General features: G+C 46.5%; 1 non-coding gene across 1 annotated transcript; it reads right to left on the reverse strand.

The window, feature by feature from the left end:
• Window positions 1-233: 233 nt before the first annotated feature.
• On the reverse strand, window positions 234-306 carry TRNAK-CUU (transfer RNA lysine (anticodon CUU)). Its single transcript has one exon. It is a non-coding gene; the product is annotated as a tRNA-Lys (tRNA).
• Window positions 307-23,660: the final 23,354 nt, after the last annotated feature.

The raw sequence follows: 23,660 nt of genomic DNA on the forward strand, positions 1-23,660 counted from the left end.
TAAACAAAGAGACGTCAGAAAAGATCGAGAAAGCTTTAAAGGGAAAAAAACAAAAAAAGAAAGCTTTAAAGTGAAAAAAATAAAAAAGAATCGCCCACCGTGGGGCATGATAGATGTGTAGAGAAAAATAAAATAAAGAGGTATGAGAGAGGATGAGTAGAGAAAAAAATGAATAAACAAAGAGACGTCAGAAAACCTCGAGAAAGCTTTAAAGGGAAAAATAAAAAAAGAATCGCCCACCGTGGGGCTCGAACCCACGACCACAAGGTTAAGAGCCTTGCGCTCTACCGACTGAGCTAGACGGGCTTATATGTTTATAGTCTCCAGTTATTCTACATGTTGTTAAGAACATAGACATATTTGTTCTCCTTTATTCTCAAGTGCTGCCGCTGTGTGTGAACTGTGAACGACTCAAGAAAGTGCTAGGTATAGCAATATGTATCCAAACCTAATTACGTGATAAATAAATAGACAGCATGGAAACATTTCTAGAGCCGCACAAGTATGTCTGGACATAATAATCCTCTACCGGTTACTATCAAATAGAGCAGGTGGCAATCAAGGTTGCTAGGATTAGGATACTAGTTACTATTGTTTTTTAGCTATTAGTATTGGATTTCATAATTTATGTATTCTATGTAAGATTTGTAACATGTTTACAGATTGAAACATATAATATTGATTTTGATTAATTTGTTTGATCGTTAATGCATTGAAGTGCAGTTTTTGGTATTATTTCAACAACGTTTAACTTCTAAATGATACTTGGTTGTGTGGAGGCTAAGAGGTACGCTTTTGGTAGATGGGGACCTCTATTGGCATGCCACTAGTAAAAACCTTTTAAGGTGCGTTTTTCATAAGGAGACAGTGACATACTCATTGACATCCATACAGACGAGACGAGTGGAGTCGACATTCACCGTCTCGCACGATGACTAGTAAAGCCATTCAGTAGAGATTTTACTTGTCAACAAACATAGGGAATGCAATTGAACTAGTAAGGGTGTGTTTAGTTGTAATGACGCAATGTGACGTAATGGAATGACCTCTTAGATAAAGTTGTTTGGTTTAAGGTCACGAATTACAATAAAATCATAACAATACTGTCCCTAGATGTCCGTCAAATTAGACGGACGAGAGGGGACACCGAGGGACAACTATAAGAATATACATAACATGTCAATTCTATGCAAAAAAAATCAACACACCTGTCTAAACACTATAATTGGTCCATTTATCCTAGCCCTTTGTAGTTCACCACAAAGATATCTATAGCACCCGAAAATTCAAATCTATAAAAATTTCTCAAACTTTGTTCCAAATTCAAAATTAATTCTTAAATTGTATTATGATGCAACTCTAAACTCTAGATCATAAATATAGTTAAAATACAATAGATATAGAATTGTTTATTGATTTTTTTTTCATTTAGCTTTTAGAGACCACTATAACGCCTAGTTAACAGGGTTGTACCTATCCATTAGACTATCTTCAGAAGCTTACCTATGCCCATACATATATAAAATTACACTATATAAACAGTGCAATCTACAATATAAAACGATACAATATAGTGTTTTTAGTGATCATATAGGCAGTGGCAGAGCTCCGTAAAAATAACGCCCCAGGTGTGGGGGACAGGTATCCCCCGGGTCCACTAGAAGGATAAAAGATCTCACGAAAGGCCCAAATGCCTCATAATTCGTAAGGTCATCCCCTCATGGGCCTGGGAGGAACGGACGGTGAGACAGATCAGCACAAGGCTGGGTCGGTGCAAGCCTAGACGGCCCAACAACATCTGAGCAATAATTGCAAGCAGTAACCCGACCTTCCCGCACAGGAGCCCCGTATGTCGGAACTGGGCGAGGATGAGTCGGCTGAACTATAGGAAGATAGACTCAGTTAGTTCTCTACAATTCCGGCTCACGTTGTTATCATATCCACATGTAATGCCCCACGGTCGAGTATATAAGGCCTAGGGGGCACCCCTTCAAGACGATCGATCGAGAGAGACATCACTCGCCACTTAGCCATCCACCCCGCTCTCTACGTTTTCCGACACTAGAGAGCTCCCTTGTAACCCACCGCATAAAGCATTCCAGCCAGGACGTAGGGTGTTACGCATCTCAAAGCGGCCCGAACCTGTACACAATTGTCCACTATCTCTCGTGCATTTAGCACGAACCATCGAGCTACAGTCGATCACATCATCCTACTCCAAAAAGCACCTTGAGGGGCAACCCCGGGTACGCGGTCGGACCCGAAACACCGACAGCTGGCGCGCCTGGTAGGGGGTGTGTCATCGATCCAAGCTAGCTCAATGGTCGTCACCTTCCAGCACAAGATCATCCTCCGCCCCGGATCCATATTCTGCTTCAGTACTATCTCATCTGTAGCGGATGAGAAGGGAACTTTGCATCGCCTCGCGGATCCGCCGAAAAGAAAGCCTTCCTCAGAAGTCTCCATGAAAATCGGGGTGAGGCAGGAAGAAGTGCAACCTCTGGCGCTCCTAAAAAAGATCACCTCCGGCAAGATAGGGGCTGAGGGTCCCTCGGTCCGGAGAACTCCGCTGTCCACCTCTTCGACGAAAGAATGGACACGAATCACAAGGAAAAAGAAAGCAGAGGACCATCAAGCTGATCTTTCTGCACCTCTGCCCTCAAAGGAGAATAGAAAGAAGATCGTCGTGACAGCTACTCCATTCTACCCTGACGTCCTCTTCATCGGGAGAGCGGAGTCGCCCCCCGTCTCCGACGACGAGCCGACCGCACCCGAAGAGGAACCTCCTCAGCGGGAATCCCACCGACGAAGGAACCGACGCCGAAATATCCGGCGACATCACGAGGCCGGAGAGCGGGACCCGGCGTAGCCTGTATCGCGAGACGAGGTCTCAGAGGTAGGAGAAACTCCGGAGGAACGTGTCTTCAGGGAATGAAGGAATTCCCGACGGCGTGATCATTGACGGGCTCAAGAACAAGCCGAGCAGGAGGCAAGGCAACGTCGGGAAAATCCACTCTTCGGGCGCAACCTGAACCCCAACTTCGCCCGAGCCATGAATACGCCGAGTGAAGTCGGAGGGGTGCTGGCTCGGATAGCTGATGGCCTCCCTCGGACTCCCGACGCCGAGGGCTATCGGCGACTGTTCACTCAGGCAGCCAATCACCTTCTACTTCTCGCTCACCCGCCGAACGATCTACGACACGCCATCAACAGTCGCCGGGACACGCGAAGCTCCATCAATGCTTCGCGTGAACGACGACACGAGAACGAAATCCGTCGACGAGAAGAGTACGACCGGGACCATGGCATCCCAGCACGGAGTCAAGCTACCAGGACCGAGTCGGCCATGGCTTCAACTGGAGGCACCACCCGGGGACGGTCGAGGCACCACGACGATCACTCCCCTCCCTGGGACAGACAACATCATCGACGCCAGGAGGACACGTGTGGAGTATCGGTGCTTACTCCACGCCTCAGGGCCATTCAATGGCCCCCTAACTTCAAGGTATCCAACGTCGACAAATATGAACCTAAGCAGGATCCAGGAGGCTGGTTGGCCGTCTACACCACCGCTGCTCGAGTTGCTGGGGCGACCGAGGACGTAATGACCGCGTACTTACCTATTGTCCTCGGGCAAGACGCGCTGCAATGGCTGCGACACCTACCCCAACATTGCATCGACGACTAGAGCGACTTCAGTCGACGCTTCACCGCCAACTTTCAGTCCCTCTCCGACAAACCGGCGCAACCATGGGACCTCAAATCCATCAAGCACCGAGGGGACGAAACTCTCCGGTCGTACCTCAAAAGGTTCCAGACCATGAGAAATCGTATCCCCGAGGTCGCGGAGGTGGTAGTGATCGAGGATTTGTACAGAGGATCCAATGACTTGGCCTTCGTCCGAACCATATTACAGAAGGCACCGACTACCTCTGAGCAACTGTTCCGGGAAGCCGACCTCTACATCACCGCCGACGAGCGAGCTCAGGACCTCATCGGAGGAGTAAAACCATCACCAGTGGCACCGCGACGCGACACAAATCAGCAGCCCGACAAGCGTTGGGAGAAGAGACCTCGCGAAGAAGTCCACGTCGCCGGACCACCTGCCTCTCGCGCCCGGGGAGGACCTCGTGGAGGCGAACGCACGCTGGACGACATCCTCGACGCCCAGTGCTCGTACCACAAGGACATGCGCCACACCCTTCGGAACTGTAGAGACTTCAAGCACTCCGTCGGGCACGGCCGACCTTTCCAACCTCTACCTCCTCCTCCGCCGCAGGGAGGACCAGGAGAACCGCAACAACCCCAGCAACAGGAGGAGGGAGGAGGTGGAGCCTTCCCGCGTGTCGACAGAGAGGTCAACGTCATCTTCAGCGGACACGGATCGCAGGAGAACAAGAAACAACAAAATCTCAACGATCGCCAAATACTGGTGGCGACCACCGGTCCTCCCGCCCCATACCGATGGTCGGAGCACCCGATCACCTTCACTCGGGCAGATCAGTGGCTCAACTTCGACCACCTAGGCAAATACCCGCTCCTCGTCGATCCGGTGATCCGAGAGAGCAGGGTGAAGAAGGTATTAGTGGACGGGGGGAGCAGCATCAACGTCACCTTCCCCCGGACGCTCCAAGGCTTGGGAGTTCACCTCAAAGAGCTCCACGAGTCAGATACTCCTTTCTTCGGCATCGTGCCGACTGAAGGAGAATACCTGCTGGGCCACATCTACATGCTGGTCACCTTCGGAACTCCGGAGAACTACAGAACCGAGTTCCTAAGGTTCGAAGTGGCGAACTTCGACTGCGGGTACAACACCATCATCGGGAGGCCTGGATTGGCGAAATTCATGGCCATTCCGCATCACACATACATGATATTGAAGATGCCAGGGCCGCAAGGGATCATAACTGTGTGCACTGACTTCCAAGGCACCGCAGAATGTTTCCGAGTGGCCATCCAGGCGGCCCTGAGAGCACCTAGAGGGGGGGGGTGAATAGGTGATCCTGTAGAACTTAAACTTATAGCCACAAAAACTTGTTAAGTGTTAGCACAATAATCGCCAAGTGGCTAGAGAGAAGGTTTTGCACAATACGATAATCACAAAGAATTCAACACAGAGAAGACACAGTGATTTATCCCGTGGTTCGGCCAAGTACAAAACTTGCCTACTCCACGTTGTGGCGTCCCAACGGACGAGAGTTGCACTCAACTCCTCTCAAGTGATCCAATGATCAACTTGAATACCACAGTGTTATGCTTTTCGTTTCTTATCCCGTTCGCGAGGAATCTCCACAACTTGGAGCCTCTCGCCCTTACACTTTTGATGTTCACAAAGAATCACAGAGTAAGGAAGGGAAGCAACACACACAAATCCACAGCAAAATGCGCACACACACGACCAAGAATTGAGCTCAAAGACTATCTCAAAGTTCTCCCTAGAACGGAGCTCGAATCACTTAGAATGACAAACGAATGCGCAAAGACTGAGTGTGGATGATCAAGAATGCTCTAAGGTTGCTTGTGTGTCTCCTCCATGCGCCAAGGGGTCCCTTTTATAGCCCCAAGCCAGCTAGGAGCCGTTGAGAGCAAATCTGGAAGGCCATCCTTGCCTTCTGTCGTCGGGTGCACCGGACAGTCCGGTGCACACCGGACAGTGTCCGGTGCCCGATTTCCTTCCTTAATTGGCGAAGCCGACCGTTGGCAGACTTGGAGCCGTTGGCGCACCGGACATGTCCGGTGCACACCGGACAGTCCGGTGCCCCCTTCTAGCCGTTGGCTCGGCCACGTGTCCCGCGCAGATCGCGCGGCCGACCGTTGGCCCGGCCGACCGTTGGCTCACCGGACAGTCCGGTGCACACCGGACAGTCCGGTGAATTTTAGCCGTACGCCGTCGGCAAATTCCCGAGAGCGGCCTCTTCGCCCGAGGCAGCCTGGCGCACCGGACACTGTCCGGTGCACCACCGGACAGTCCGGTGCCCCAGACCGAAACAGCCTCTTGGCTGTATACAGCCAACTCTTCTCTTTTCTTCTTCTTTCTGTTTCTGATACTTAGACAAGTATATTAGTACACAAAACCAATGTACTATGACTTAGAAACATACCTTTGCTCTTGATTTGCACTTTGTTCATCCATGGGCATAGATTCACATTTAAGCATTTATGTTGGCACTCAATCACCAAAATACTTTAGAAATGGCCGAAGGGCACATTTCCCTTTCAATCTCCCCCTTTTTGGTGATTTATGCCAACACAACATAAAGCAACTAGAACAAGTGCAAAATCACTTCAAATAAAATAAATTTGAGTTTTATTCAATTTTGGCATATATGGATCATCCTTTGCCACCACTTGGTTTGTTTTTGCAAATCAAACTCAAATCTCTATCTCTAAGTCAAACACACATGTTGAAGCATAAAGAGAGTCATTCCAAAAGAGATTGATCAAAGATTTCAAAAACTCCCCCTTTTTCCCATAATCACTACTTCTCCCCACAAGAAGCCAACTTTTGACAAAAGAGACAACAAAAGAGTTTTGACAAAAAGAGTTTTGACAAAAACAAAAGCTCTACTCTACTATTTTCAAAACTCTCAAGTGGTAGCTGATCCATTTATTGCTTTGGCCTTTATTTTCTCCCCCTTTGGCATCAAACACCAAAACGGGATCAATCTTGGCCCTTTAACCCCATTGCCTCACAAAAGTCTTCAATAAGAATACAAAGGCAATAAGAGTACATGAGATGAACTTGGAATAGGTTACCCTCTAACCGGAGTGCAGTGGAAGTCTTTCATGGTCCAAGTCCACCTGTTCCCTTTCAATCCTTCTTTGAGGCTAAAACAACCAAACTCAAGCATATGGTTAGTCTCAAAGGGTCAAGTTGTAACATCTCTCCCCCTAAACATGTGCATCACTTTGCAACGAACTTGTGAGGTCCAGGGAGTGTTTGTACAACTTGAGCACCACAATAAGCAACAAAATGCAGAATGAACATGATCAAAGGCATAAACACATGTATGCTACAATTCAATCCAAGTTCCACGAATCTAAGACATTTAGCTCACTACGCAACCTGCAAAAGGTCTTCTCATCTAGAGGCTTGGTAAAGATATCGGCTAGCTGGTTCTCGGTGCTAACATGAAACACTTCGATATCTCCCTTTTGCTGGTGGTCTCTCAAAAAGTGATGCCGGATGTCAATGTGCTTTGTGCGGCTGTGCTCAACAGGATTTTCCGCCATGCGGATAGCACTCTCATTATCACATAGGAGTGGGACTTTGCTCAGATTGTAGCCAAAGTCCCTGAGGGTTTGCCTCATCCAAAGTAGTTGCGCGCAACACTGTCCTGCGGCAACATACTCGGCCTCAGCGGTGGATAGGGCAACGGAAGTTTGTTTCTTAGAGTTCCATGACACCAGGGACCTTCCTAAGAATTGGCACGTCCCCGATGTACTCTTCCTATCGACCTTACATCCAGCATAATCGGAATCTGAGTATCCAACCAAGTCAAAGGTAGACCCCTTTGGATACCAGAGCCCGAAGCAAGGCGTAGCAACCAAATATCTAAGAATTCGCTTCACCGCCACTAAGTGACACTCCTTAGGATTGGATTGAAATCTAGCACACATGCATACGCTAAGCATAATATCCGGTCTACTAGCACATAAATAAAGTAAAGACCCTATCATTGACCGGTATGCTTTTTGATCAACGGACTTACCTCCTTTGTTGAGGTCGGTGTGTCCGTCGGTCCCCATCGGAGTCTTTGCGGGCTTGGCGTCCTTCATCCCAAACCGCTTTAGCAGATCTTGCGTGTACTTCATTTGGGAGATGAAGGTGCCGTCCTTGAGTTGCTTCACTTGGAACCCAAGGAAGTAGTTCAACTCGCCCATCATCGACATCTCGAATTTCTGTGTCATCACCTTGCTAAACTCTTCACAAGACTTTTGGTTAGTAGAACCAAATATTATGTCATCGACATAAATTTGGCACACAAACAAATCACCATCACATGTCTTAGTAAAAAGAGTTGGATCGGCTTTCCCAACCTTGAAAGCATTAACAATTAGAAAGTCTCTAAGGCATTCATACCATGCTCTTGGGGCTTGCTTAAGTCCATAGAGCGCCTTAGAGAGCTTACACACGTGGTCGGGGTACCGTTCATCCTCGAAGCCAGGGGGTTGCTCCACGTACACCTCCTCCTTGATTGGCCCGTTGAGGAAGGCGCTCTTCACATCCATTTGGTACAACCTGAAAGAATGGTGAGCGGCATATGCTAGCAAGATACGAATTGATTCTAGCCTAGCCACAGGAGCAAATGTCTCCTCAAAGTCCAAACCTGCGACTTGGGCATAACCTTTTGCCACAAGTCGAGCCTTGTTCCTCGTCACCACCCCGTGCTCGTCATGTTTGTTGCGAAACACCCACTTGGTTCCCACAACATTTTGCTTAGGACGAGGCACTAGTGTCCAAACTTCATTGCGCTTGAAGTTGTTGAGCTCCTCTTGCATGGCCAATACCCAATCCGGATCTAGCAAGGCCTCCTCTACCCTGAAAGGCTCAATAGAAGAGACAAAGGAGTAATGCTCACAAAAATTAACTAATCGAGATCGAGTAGTTACTCCCTTGCTAATGTCACCCAGAATTTGGTCGACGGGATGATCCCTTTGAATCATCGCTCGAACTTGGGTCGGAGGTGCCGGTTGCGCTTCTTCCTCCATCACGTGATCATCTTGTGCTCCCCCTTGATCACACGCCTCCTGTTGATGAACCTGTTCATCGTCTTGAGTTGGGGGATGCACCATAGTTGAGGAAGAAGGTTGATCTCGTTCATCTTGTTCCTGTGGCCGAACATCTCCAATCGCCATGGTTCGTATAGCGGCCGTCGGAACATCTTCTTCATCTACATCATCACAATCAACAACTTGCTCTCTTGGAGAGCCATTAGTCTCATCAAATACAATGTCGCTAGAGACTTCAACCAAACCCGATGATTTGTTGAAGACTCTATACGCCTTTGTATTTGAGTCATAACCTAACAAAAACCCTTCTACAGCTTTGGGAGCAAACTTAGAATTTCTACCCTTCTTTACTAGAATGTAGCACTTGCTCCCAAATACACGAAAGTAAGATACATTGGGTTTGTTACCGGTTAGTAGCTCATATGAGGTCTTCTTGAGGAGGCGATGAAGGTAGACCCTGTTGATGGCGTGGCAAGCCGTGTTCACGGCTTCCGTCCAAAAACACTCGGGGGTCTTGAACTCTCCTAGCATCGTCCTCGCCATATCGATGAGCGTCCTGTTCTTCCTTTCTACCACACCATTTTGTTGTGGTGTGTAGGGAGCGGAGAACTCGTGCTTGATTCCTTCTTCCTCAAGGAACTCCTCCACTTGAAGGTTCTTGAATTCGGACCCGTTGTCGCTCCTTATCTTCTTCACCTTGAGCTCAAACTCATTTTGAGCTCTCCTTAGGAAGCGCTTGAGGGTTCCTTGAGTTTCAGACTTATCCTGCAAAAAGAACACCCAAGTGAAGCGGGAAAAGTCATCAACAATAACTAGACCATACTTACTTCCCCCTATACTCAGATAGGCGACTGGTCCGAAGAGGTCCATATGCAGCAGCTCCAGAGGTCTTGAGGTGGTCATCACATTTTTGCTGTGATGTGCTCCTCCCACTTGTTTACCTGCTTGACAAGCTGCACAAGGTCTATCTTTTTCGAATTGTACATTAGTCAAACCTATCATGTGTTCTCCCTTTAGAAGCTTGTGAAGGTTCTTCATCCCCACATGTGCTAAGCGGCGATGCCACAGCCAGCCCATGCTAGTCTTAGCTATTAAGCATGCATCTAGACCGGCCTCTTCTTTTGCAAAATCAACTAAATAAAGTTTGTCGTCTAATACACCCTTAAAAGCTAGTGAACCATCACTTCTTCTAAAGACAGACACATCTACATTTGTGAATAGACAGTTATATCCCATATTGCATAATTGACTAACCGATAGCAAATTATATCCAAGAGACTCTACTAAAAACACATTAGAGATAGAGTGCTCATTAGAAATTGCAATTTTACCTAACCCTTTTACCTTGCCTTGATTCCCATCACCGAATATAATTGAATCTTGGGAATCCTTATTCTTGACGTAGGAGGTGAACATCTTCTTCTCCCCCGTCATATGGTTTGTGCATCCGCTGTCGATAATCCAGCTTGAACCCCCGGATGCATAAACCTGCAAGGCAAATTTAGGCTTGGGTCTTAGGTACCCAACTCATGTTGGGTCCTACAAGGTTAGTGCAAATATCCTTAGGGACCCAAATGCAAGTTTTGTCTCCCTTGCATTTTGCCCCTAACTTCCTAGCAACTATTTTCCTATCCTTTCTACAAATAGCAAAGGAAGCATTTAAAGCACAATAAATTGTAGAAGGTTCATTCACTACTTTCCTAGGAGCATGAATAATATTCTTTCTAGGCACATGAGTAGCATTTCTCCTAGACATATTTCTACCATGCATATAGGAAGAACTAGACGCAAACATTGCATGAGAGTCAAAATCATCATAAGCATTATAATTCCTATAAGCATTTCTCGTTTGTCTCCTATCATGATACATAAAAGCATGGTTCTTTTGCACACTACTAGCCATAGGGGCCTTCCCTTTCTCTTTGGCGGGAATGGGAGCCTTATGGCTTGTTAAGTTCTTGGCTTCTCTCTTGAAGCCAAGTCCATCCTTAATTGAGGGGTGTCTACCAACCGTGTAGGCATCCCTAGCAAATTTTAGTTTTTCAAAATCACTTTTGCTAGTCTTAAGTTGGGTATTAAGACTAGCCAATTCATCATTAAGTTTTGAAATTGAAACTAGGTGTTCACTACAAGCATCAATGTCAAAATCTTTACACCTAGTGCAAATCACAACATGCTCTACACAAGATGTTGATTTACTAGATCTTTCTAGTTTAGCATTTAAATCATCATTTGTGCTCTTTAAACTAGAAATTGAATCATGACATGTAGACACCTCACAAGAAAGCATTTCATTTCTCTTAATCTCTAATGCAAGTGATTTTTGCGCTTCTACAAATTTGTCATGTTCTTCATACAACAAATCCTCTTGCTTTTCTAGAAGCCTATTCTTATCATTCAAGGCATCGATTAATTCATTAATTTTATCTATCTTAGATCTATCTAAGCCCTTGAATAAGCATGAATAGTCTATGTCATCATCATCACTAGACTCATTATCACTAGAAGAAGCATAAGTGGAGTCTCGAGTACTCACCTTCTTCTCCCTTGCCATAAGGCATGTGTGACACTCGTTGGGGAAGAGGGATGACTTGTTGAAGGCGGTGGCGGCGAGTCCTTCATTGTCGGAGTCGGAGGAGGAGCAGTCCGAGTCCCACTCCTTGCCTAGATGCGCCCCGCCCTTTGCCTTCTTGTAATTTTTCTTCTTTTCCCTCTTGCTCCCGTGTTCCTGATCACTTTCATTTTCGGGACAGTTAGCAATAAAATGACCAATCTTACCGCATTTGAAGCATGAGCGCTTCCCTTTTGTCTTGGTCTTGCTTGGCTGCCCCTTGTGACCCTTAAGCACCGACTTGAAGCGTTTGATGATGAGAGCCATCTCTTCATCATTAAGTCCGGCCGCCTCAATTTGTGCCACCTTGCTAGATAGCGTCTCCTTGCTTCTTGTTGCTTTGAGAGCAAGAGGTTGAGGCTCATTGATTGGACCGTTTAGAGCGTCGTCGACGTATCTCGCCTCCTTGATCATCATCCGCCCGCTTACGAATTTTCCGAGTACCTCCTCGGGCGTCATCATCGTGTACCTGGGATTCTCACGAATATTGTTTACGAGATGAGGATCAAGAACGGTAAAGGACCTTAGCATTAGGCGGACGACGTCGTGGTCCGTCCATCGCGTGCTTCCATAGCTCCTTATTTTGTTGATAAGGGTCTTGAGCCGGTTGTAAGTTTGAGTTGGCTCCTCTCCCCTTATTATTGCGAATCGTCCAAGCTCGCCCTCCACCAACTCCATTTTAGTGAGCATGGTGATGTCATTCCCCTCGTGAGAGATCTTGAGGGTGTCCCATATCTGCTTGGCTTGTCCAAGCCGCTCACCTTATTGTACTCTTCTCTGCACAAAGATGCTAATAGAACAGTAGTAGCTTGTGCATTTCTATGGATTTGTTCATTTATAAGCATAGGGCTATCCGAGCTATCAAATTTCATTCCATTCTCTACAATCTCCCATATGCTTGGATGGAGAGAGAATAGGTGACTACGCATTTTGTGACTCCAAAATCCGTAGTCCTCCCCATCGAAGTGTGGAGGTTTGCCAAGAGGAATGGAAAGCAAATGCGAATTCGAACTATGTGGAATACGAGAATAATCAAATGAAAAGTTTGAATTGACCGTCTTCCTGTAGTCGTTGTCGTCGTCCTTTTGGGAGGAGGAAGATTCATCGCTGTCGTAGTAGACAATTTCCTTGATGCGCCTTGTCTTCTTCTTCCTCCCGTCTTTTCTTTTGTGGCCCGAGCCTGAGTCGGTGGGCTTGTCATTATTGAGCTCGTTGATGAAGGTCTCCTTCTCCTTGTCGTTGATCACCATCCCCTTGCCCTTAGGATCCATCTCTTCGGGCGGTTAGTCCCTTTCTTGAAGAGAACGACTCTGATACCAATTGAGAGCACCTAGAGGGGGGGTGAATAGGTGATCCTGTAGAACTTAAACTTATAGCCACAAAAACTTGTTAAGTGTTAGCACAATAATCGCCAAGTGGCTAGAGAGAAGGTTTTGCACAATACGATAATCACAAAGAATTCAACACAGAGAAGACACAGTGATTTATCCTGTGGTTCGGCCAAGTACAAAACTCGCCTACTCCACGTTGTGGCGTCCCAACGGACGAGAGTTGCACTCAACTCCTCTCAAGTGATCCAATGATCAACTTGAATACCACAGTGTTATGCTTTTCGTTTCTTATCCCGTAAGCGAGGAATCTCCACAACTTGGAGCCTCTCGCCCTTACACTTTTGATGTTCACAAAGAATCACAGAGTAAGGAAGGGAAGCAACACACACAAATCCACAGCAAAATGCGCACACACACGACCAAGAATTGAGCTCAAAGACTATCTCAAAGTTCTCCCTAGAACGGAGCTCGAATCACTTAGAATGACAAACGAATGCGCAAAGACTGAGTGTGGATGATCAAGAATGCTCTAAGGTTGCTTGTGTGTCTCCTCCATGCGCCAAGGGGTCCCTTTTATAGCCCCAAGCCAGCTAGGAGCCGTTGAGAGCAAATCTGGAAGGCCATCCTTGCCTTCTGTCGTCGGGTGCACCGGACAGTCCGGTGCACACCGGACAGTGTCCGGTGCCCGATTTCCTTCCTTAATTGGCGAAGCCGACCGTTGGCAGACTTGGAGCCGTTGGCGCACCGGACATGTCCGGTGCACACCGGACAGTCCGGTGCCCCCTTCTAGCCGTTGGCTCGGCCACGTGTCCCGCGCAGATCGCGCGGCCGACCGTTGGCCCGGCCGACCGTTGGCCCGGCCGACCGTTGGCTCACCGGACAGTCCGGTGCACACCGGACAGTCCGGTGAATTTTAGCCGTACGCCGTCGGCAAATTCCCGAGAGCGGCCTCTTCGCCCGAGGCAGCCTGGCGCACCGGACACTGTCCGGTGCACCACCGGACAGTCCGGTGCCCCAGACCGAAACAGCCTCTTGGCTGTATACAGCCAACTCTTCTCTTTTCTTCTTCTTTCTGTTTCTGATACTTAGACAAGTATATTAGTACACAAAACCAATGTACTATGACTTAGAAACATACCTTTGCTCTTGATTTGCACTTTGTTCATCCATGGGCATAGATTCACATTTAAGCATTTATGTTGGCACTCAATCACCAAAATACTTTAGAAATGGCCCAAGGGCACATTTCCCTTTCAGGCCCTCACCACCAAACCGTCGGTGACTTCTTCCGCGCAGGCAAACTCTAAGCCTGAGGAAGACCTCGCGGTACCCGCGAACGAGGCTCAAGCTGCGACCTCTATGCGGCCGACTGAAGAAACCAAAAGAGTCAACCTTGGGTTCACTGATGAACGCAAAACCACCACCATCAGCTCCAGCCTGGATGACAAATAGGAAGGCGCGCTCGTCCAGTTCCTGCAAGATAACCGAGACGTGTTCGCATGGCAACCTGCGGATATGGCGGGAGTCCCAAGAGAACTGGCCGAGCACAAATTAAAAGTCTACCCCCAGGCGAGGCCGATCCGGCAAAAGTTGTGTCGTTTCACGCCCGACAAGAGAGAGGCCATTCGCGCTGAGCTGGCTCGCTTGGTCGCGGCTGGATTTATTAGAGAGGTGTTACATCCCGAGTGGTTAGCCAACCCTGTTCTTGTACTCAAAAAGAATAAAGTGGATTGGCGCATGTGTGTCGACTATACGGATCTCAACAAACACTGTCCAAAGGATCCCTTCGGGCTCCCTAGGATAGATCAGGTGGTAGATTCCACCGCTGGATGTTCTATGCTGTCCTTCTTGGATTGCTACTCTGGGTATCATCAGATTAGCCTGGCGAAAGAAGACGAGGAAAAAACAGCGTTCATCACTCCATTCGGTGCTTTCTGCTATACCTCCATACCGTTCGGCCTCAAAAACGCTGGAGCGACTTATCAGAGAGCTATTCAAACATGCTTAGCCGATCACTGGGGCAAGCGTGTGGAAGCTTATGTGGACGACGTGGTCATCAAAACAGAAAATTCGGAAAATTTCATTAAAGATTTACAGCTGGTTTTCAACAGTCTACGACGATATCGATGGAAGCTTAATCCCGAAAAATGTGTTTTCGGGGTACCAGCAGGAAAGTTACTCGGGTTTATTATCAGCCACCGGGGAATTGAAGCTAATCCAGAAAAGATCGAAGCTATCATGAGGATGGAGGCACCGCGATCACAGAAGAAAGTTCAAAGACTTACCAGATGTATGGCAGCCCTGAGCAGATTCATATCCATGCTGGGAGAAAAAGGCTTACCATTTTATAAGTTACTCAAGAAGGTGGACAAGTTTTAGTGGACTTCAGAAGCACAGGAAGCCCTAGACGCATTGAAAAAGTTCTTGACAACACCACCAGTGCTAAAACCACCGCGTCGAGCCACGCCGACTCAACCAGCTGAAGAGCTGTTGCTATATATCTCTTGCACGACTCACGTGGTGAGCACCGCGTTGGTAGTCGAGCGAGCAGAAGAAGGGCATGCATACCCAGTACAACATCCTGTTTATTTCATCAGTGAAGTTCTGGGTCCCTCGAAGAAGAAATACCCTCAAGTTCAGAAGCTATTATATGCAGTACTTCTAACTGCACGCAAGCTCCATCACTACTTCGACGACCACAAAGTCATAGTAGTCACGGGATTTCCGATAGGAGATATTCTTCACAACAAAGAAGCCATCGGGAGAATAGCTAAGTGGGCCTGCGAGCTGGGATCTCATGACATCGAATTTCGACCTCGCACTGCCATTAAAACTCAAGCACTAGTTGACTTCGTATCAGAGTGGACCGAACAACAAGTACCAGATAACCCAGAAACCGCAGAAGTATGGCGAATGTATTTTGATGGCTCGTTAAAACTGCAGGGAGCAAGCGCAGGGATCCTCTTTACCGCACCTGGAGGCGAGCACCTCAGATATGCCCTTCAGTTGTTATTTCCAGCCTCTAACAATGCAGTAGAATATGAAGCTCTGATTCATGGACTAAACATTGCTATATCACTGGGCATCAAGAGACTGATGGTATACGGAGATTCTCTGGTAGTCATAAGTTAGATAAATAAAGAATGAGATTGTTCGAGTGACTCAATGGGAAAATACTGCACTGCCGTCCGGAAACTAGAAGATAAATTCGAAGGTCTGGAATTTCACCATGTAGAAAGAGATTGAAACATGGCAGCTGATGTATTGTTTAAGCTAGGATCCAGTCGAACTCAGGTCCCACCGGGAGTCTTTGTTCAAGAAATACCACACCCAAGCATCTCACTGGATCAAGCAGAAGAATGTAATACTGAAAGGGAATTAGGCTTACACCTAGTCCCTATATAATTTTGGTGGTTGAATTGCCCAACACAAATAATTGGACTAACTAGTTTGCTCTAGTGTATAAGTTATACAGGTGATAAAGGTTCACACTTAGCCAATAAAAAGACCAAGAGTTGGGTTCAACAAAAGAGCAAAGGGTCAACCGAAGGCACCTCTGGTCTGGGAGCACCGGACTGTCCGGTGTACACCGGACAGTGTCCGGTGCACCACCGGACAGTGTCCGGTGCACCAGAGGACTCCAACGCAAACTCGCCACCTTCGGGAATTTCTGAGGCGACTCCGCTATAATTCACCGGACTGTCCGGTGTACACCGGACAGTGTCCGGTGCGCCAAGAAGGAGCGGCCTCAGGAACTCGCCAGCTTCGGGAATCTCCAACGGCTAGTTCGCTATAATTCACCGGACATGTCCGGTGTGCACCGGACTGTCCGGTGCAACTCCGGAGCAATGGCTACTCGGCGCCAACGGCTACCTGCAGCGCAATTAATGCGCGCTCTGCGCGCGCAGAAGGCAGGCGCGCCCATACTGGCGCACCGGACAAGGAACAGTAGATGTCCGGTGAGGCGGGCCCAGAAGTCAGAAGCTCCAACGGTCAGAATCCAACGGCAGTGATGACGTGGCGGGGGCACCGGACATGTCCGGTGTGCACCGGACTGTCCGGTGCGCCATCGAACAGACAGCCTCCCAACAGCCACTTTTGGTGGTTGGGGCTATAAATACCCCAACCACCCCACCATTCATTGCATCCAAGTTTTCCTCTTCCTAACTACTACAAGAGCTCTAGCATTCAATTCCAGACACACCAAAGAGATCAAATCCTCTCCAAATTCCACACAACGCCATAGTGACTAGAGAGAGTGATTTGCTTGTGTTCTTTCGAGCTCTTGCGCTTGGATTGCTTTCTTCTTTCTTGATTCTTTCATTGCGATCAAACTCACTTGTAATTGAGGCAAGAGACACCAAACTTGTGGTGGTCCTTGTGGGAACTTTGTGTTCCAAGTGATTGAGAAGAGAAAGCTCACTCGGTCCGTGGGATCGTTTGAGAGAGGGAAGGGTTGAAAGAGACCCGGCCTTTGTGGCCTCCTCAACGGGGAGTAGGTTTGCAAGAACCGAACCTCGGTAAAACAAATCCGCGTGTCACACTCTTCATTTGCTTGCAATTTGTTTTGCACCCTCTCTCGCGGACTCGTTTCTTTATTACTAACGCTAACCCGGTTTGTAGTTGTGTTTATATTTGTAAATTTCAGTTTCGCCCTATTCACCCCCCCCCCTCTAGGCGACTATCAATTGGTATCAGAGCCCGGTGCTTCATTAGAGCCTAACCGCTCGAAGTGATGTCGGGAGATCACGCCAAGAAGGAGATGGAGACCGGCGAAAAGCCCACTACAAGCCACGGGAGCACTTCATCGGAAGAGTCCCGCACCAAGAGGAGGGAGAAGAAGAAGAGCTCCTCCAACAAAGGCAAGGAGAAGAAATCTTCTTCTCACCATAAAGAGAAGAAGGAAAAATCTTCTTCCCACAAGCCGCATCGAAGTGGGGACAAGCAAAAGAGGATGAGGAAAGTGGTCTACTACGAGACCGAAACTTCATCAACATCAACCTACGACTCCGATGCGCCCTCCGTAACTTCTAAACGCCAAGGGTGTAAGAAGTTTAGTAAGACCCCCCTACACTATCCTCGCATTTCTAAACATGCACCTCTACTTTCCGTTCCATTAGGCAAACCACCAACTTTTGATGGTGAAGATTATGCTAGGTGGAGTGATTTAATGCGATTTCATCTAACCTCACTCTACAAAAGTATATGGGATGTTGTTGAGTTTGGTGCACAGGTCCCGTCGGTAGGGGATAAAGATTATGATGAGGATGAGGTGGCCCAAATCGAGCACTTCAACTCTCAAGCGACAACAATACTCCTCGCCTCTTTAAGTAGAGAGGAGTATAACAAAGTTCAAGGGTTGAAGAGCGCCAAGGAGATTTGGGATGTGCTCAAAACCGCGCACGAGGGGAGATGAGCTCACAAAGATCACCAAGCGGGAAACGATCGAGGGGGAGCTCGGTCGGTTCCGGCTTCGCAAAGGGGAAGAGCCACAACACATGTACAACCGGCTCAAGACCTTGGTAAACCAAGTGCGCAACCTCGGGAGCAAAAAGTGGGACGACCACGAAATGGTTAAGGTTATTCTAAGATCCCTCATTTTCCTTAACCCCACTCAAGTTCAATTAATTCGTGGTAATCCTAGATATACTATAATGACCCCCGAGGAGGTTATCGGGAATTTTGTAAGTTTTGAGTGCATGATCGAAGGCTCGAGGAAGATCAACGAGCTTGATGATCCCACCACATCCGAAGCTCAACCAGTCGCATTCAAGGCGACGGAGGAAAGGAAGGAAGAGTCTACACCAAGTAGACAACCAATCGACGCCTCCAAGCTTGACAACGAGGAGATGGCGCTCGTCATCAAGAGCTTTCGCCAAATCCCCAAACAAAGGAAGCGGAAAGATTACAAGTCCCACTCCAAGAAGGTTTGCTACAAGTGTGGTAAGCCCGGTCACTTTATTGCTAAATGTCCATTATCAAGTGACAGTGATAGGGATAACGACAAGAAGGGGAGAAGAAAGGAGAAGAAGAAGTATTACAAGAAGAAGGGCGGTGATGCCCATGTTTGTCGGGAGTGGGATTCCGACGAAAGCTCAAGCGACTCCTCCGACGACGAGGACGCCGCCAACATCGCCGTCACCAAGGGACTCCTCTTCCCCAATGTCGGCCACAAGTGCCTCATGGCAAAGGACGGCAAACGGAAGAAGGTTAAATCTAACTCCTCCACTAAATATGAGTCCTCTAGTGATGATAATGCTAGAGATGAGGAGGATAATTTGCGTATCCTTTTTGCCAACCTCAACATACAGCAAAAGGAGAAACTTAATGAATTGATTAGTGCTATTCATGAAAAGGATGACCTTTTGGACACTCAAGAGGACTTCCTTATTAAAGAAAATAAGAAGCATGTTAAGGTTAAAAATGCTTATGCTCTAGAAATTGAGAAATGTCAAAAATTATCTAGTGAGCTAAGCACTTGCCATGAAACAATAGGCAACCTTAGAAATGAAAATGCTAATTTGTTAGCTAAGGTTGATTCTCATGTTTGCAATGTTTCAATTCCCAACCCTAGAGATAATAATGATGATTTGCTTGCTAGGATTGAAGAATTGAACATTTCTCTTGCTAGTCTTAGATTAGAAAATGAAAATTTGATTGCTAAGGCTAAAGATTTTGATGTTTGCAAAGTTACAATTTCCGATCTTAGAGATAAAAATGATATTCTACATGCTAAGATTGTTGAACTTAATTCTTGCAAACCATCTACATCTACTATTGAGCATGTCACTATTTGTACTAGATGTAGAGATATTGATATCAATGATATTCATAATCATATGGCTTTAATTAAACAACAAAATGATCATATAGCCATATTAGATGCTAAAATTGCCGAGCATAACTTAGAAAATGAAAAGTTTAAATTTGCTAGAAGTATGCTCTATAATGGGAGACGCCCTGGCATCAAGGATGGCATTGGCTTCCAAAGAGGAGACAATGTCAAACTTAATGCCCCTCCTAAGAAATTATCTAACTTTGTTAAGGGCAAGGCTCCCATGCCTTAGGATAACGAGGGTTACATTTTGTACCCTGCCGGCTATCCTGAGAACAAAATTAGGAGAACTCATTCTAGGAAGTCTCACTCTGGCCCTAACCATGCTTTTATGTATAAGGGTGAGACATCTAGCTCTAGGCAACTAACCCGTGCTAAGTTGCCTAAGAAGAAAACTCCTAGTGCATCAAATGATCATGATATTTCTTTTAAAACTTTTGATGCATCTTATGTGTTGACTAACAAATCCGGCAAAGTAGTTGCCAAATATGTTGGGGGCAAGCACAAGGGGTCAAAAACTTGTGTTTGGGTACCCAAAGTTCTTGTGTCTAATGCCAAAGGACCCAAAACCATTTGGGTACCTAAAGTCAAGAACTAAACTTGTTTTGTAGGTTTATGCATCCGGGGGCTCAAGTTGGATACTCGACAGAGGGTGCACAAACCACATGACAGGGGAGAAGAAGATGTTCTCCTCCTACGAGAAAAACCAAGATCCCCAACGAGCTATCACATTTGGGGATGGAAATCAAGGTTTGGTCAAAGGTCTTGGTAAAATTGCTATATCTCCTGACCATTCTATTTCAAATGTTTTTCTCGTAGATTCTTTAGATTACAATTTGCTTTCCGTATCTCAATTATGTCAAATGGGCTACAACTGTCTATTCACTGATGTAGGTGTCACTGTCTTTAGAAGAAGTGATGATTCAATAGCATTTAAGGGAGTGTTAGAGGGTCAGCTATACTTGGTAGATTTTGATAGAGCCGAACTCGACACCTGCTTAATTGCTAAGACTAACATGGGCTGGCTCTGGCATCGCCGACTAGCACATGTTGGAATGAAGAATCTTCACAAGCTTCTAAAGGGAGAACACATTTTAGGACTAACAAATGTTCATTTTGAGAAAGACAGGATTTGTAGCGCATGCCAGGCAGGAAAGCAAGTTGGCGCCCATCATCCACACAAGAACATCATGACGACCGACAGGCCGCTTGAACTACTCCACATGGATCTATTCGGCCCGATTGCTTACATAAGCATCGGCGGGAGTAAGTATTGCCTTGTAATAGTGGATGATTATTCTCGCTTCACTTGGGTATTCTTTTTGCAGGAAAAATCTCAAACCCAAGAGACCTTAAAGGGATTCTTGAGACGGGCTCAAAATGAGTTCGGTTTAAGGATCAAGAAAATTAGAAGCGACAACGAGACAGAGTTCAAGAACTCTCAAATCAAAGGCTTTCTTGAGGAGGAGGGAATCAAGCATGAGTTCTCTTCTCCCTACACCCCTCAACAAAATGGTGTAGTGGAGAGGAAGAATCGAACTCTATTGGACATGGCAAGAACCATGCTTGATGAGTACAAGACTTCGGATCGGTTTTGGGCCGAGGCGGTCAACACCGCTTGCTACGCCATCAACCGGTTATATCTACACCGAATCCTCAAGAAGACATCCTATGAACTCCTAACCGGTAAAAAGCCCAATATTTCATATTTTAGAGTCTTTGGTAGCAAATGTTTTATTCTTGTTAAAAGAAGTAGAAAATCTAAATTTGCTCCTAAGACTGTAGAAGGCTTTTTACTAGGATATGACTCAAACACAAGGGCATATAGAGTCTTTAACAAGTCCACTGGACTAGTTGAAGTCTCATGTGACGTTGTGTTTGATGAAACTAACGGCTCTCAAGTAGAGCAAGTTGATCTTGATGAGATAGGTATTGAAGAGGCTCCATGCATCGCGCTAAGGAACATGTCCATTGGGGATGTGTGTCCTAAGGAATCCGAAGAGCCTCCAAATGCACAAGATCAACCATCCTCCTCCATGCAAACATCTCCACCGACTCAAAATGAGGATGAGGCTCAAGTTGATGAAGTAGAAGATCAAGCAAATGAGCCACCTCAAGATGACTGCAATGATCAAGGGGGAGATGCAATTGAGGAAGACAAGGAGGATGAAGAACAAAGACCGCCACACCCAAGAGTTCACCAAGCAATTCAACGAGATCACCCCGTCGACACCATCCTCGGCGACATTCATAAGGGGGTAACTACTAGATCTCGTGTTGCACATTTTTGTGAGCATTACTCTTTTGTTTCCTCTATTGAGCCACACAGGGTAGAGGAAGCACTCCAAGATTCGGATTGGGTGGTGGCAATGCAAGAGGAGCTCAACAACTTCACTAGGAATGAGGTATGGCATTTAGTTCCACGTCCTAATCAAAATGTTGTAGGAACCAAATGGGTCTTCCGCAACAAGCAAGATGAGCATGGTGAGGTGACAAGGAACAAAGCTCGACTTGTGGCGAAAGGATACTCCCAAGTCGAAGGTTTGGATTTCGGTGAAACCTATGCACCCGTAGCTAGGCTTGAATCAATTCGCATATTATTGGCCTATGCTACTTACCATGGCTTTAAGCTTTATCAAATGGACGTAAAAAGTGCCTTCCTCAATGGACCAATCAAGGAAGAGGTCTATGTTGAGCAACCTCCCGGCTTTGAAGACAGTGAGTACCCTAACCATGTCTATAAGCTCTCTAAGGCGCTTTATGGGCTCAAGCAAGCCCCAAGAGCATGGTATGAATGCCTTAGAGATTTTCTTATTGCAAATGGATTCAAAGTCGGAAAAGCCGATCCTACACTCTTTACTAAAACTCTTGAAAATGACTTGTTTGTATGCCAAATTTATGTTGATGATATTATATTTGGGTCTACTAACGAGTCTACATGTGAAGAGTTTAGTAGGATTATGACACAGAAATTCGAGATGTCTATGATGGGGGAGTTGAAGTATTTCTTAGGATTTCAAGTGAAGCAACTCCAAGAAGGCACCTTCATTAGCCAAACGAAGTACACTCAAGATATTCTAAGCAAGTTTGGAATGAAGGATGCCAAGCCCATCAAGACACCCATGGGAACTAATGGGCATCTCGACCTCGACACGGGAGGTAAGTCCGTGGATCAAAAGGTATACCGGTCGATGATCGATTCATTACTCTATTTATGTGCATCTCGACCGGACATTATGCTTTCCGTTTGCATGTGTGCAAGATTCCAAATCGACCCTAAGGAAGCTCACCTTAAGGCCGTAAAACGAATCTTGAGATATTTGGCTTATACTCCTAAGTTTGGGCTTTGGTATCCTAGGGGATCCACATTTGATTTGATTGGTTATTCGGATGCCGATTGGGCGGGGTGTAAAATCAATAGAAAGAGCACATCGGGGACTTGCCAGTTCTTGGGAAGATCCTTGGTGTCTTGGGCTTCAAAGAAGCAAAATTCGGTCGCTCTTTCCACCGCCGAAGCCGAGTACATTGCCGCAGGCCATTGTTGCGCGCAATTGCTTTGGATGAGGCAAACCCTGCGGGACTACGGTTACAAATTAACTAAAGTCCCTTTGCTATGTGATAATGAGAGTGCAATCAAGATGGCGGATAATCCCGTCGAGCATAGCCGCACTAAACACATAGCCATTCGGTATCATTTTCTCAGGGATCATCAACAAAAGGGAGATATCGAGATTTCTTACATTAATACTAAAGATCAATTAGCCGATATCTTTACCAAGCCACTTGATGAACAATCTTTTAACAAACTTAGGCATGAGCTCAATATTCTTGATTCACGCAATTTCTTTTGCTAGATTGCACACATAGCTCATTTCTATACCTTTGATCATGTCTCTTTCCTATGCTATGACTAATGTGTTTTCAAGTCTATTTCAAACCAAGTCATAGGTGTATTGAAAGGGAATTTAAAGTCCTCGGCGAAGACAAAGGCTTCCACTATGTAACTCATCTTTCGCCGTCACTCCAAGCAACCCTCCATTCTTGGGAGAAAAAGCATGAGCATCAAAGAAAAGGACTTCGTCTTTGGGGGAGAGAGTGAAAGAGCCCAAAGCAAAAGACCGGACTTCGTCTTTGGTATAATCTTAACTCA

Source organism: Zea mays, chromosome 6, assembly GCF_902167145.1.
Source record: "Zea mays cultivar B73 chromosome 6, Zm-B73-REFERENCE-NAM-5.0, whole genome shotgun sequence".
NCBI lineage: Eukaryota > Viridiplantae > Streptophyta > Magnoliopsida > Poales > Poaceae > Zea > Zea mays.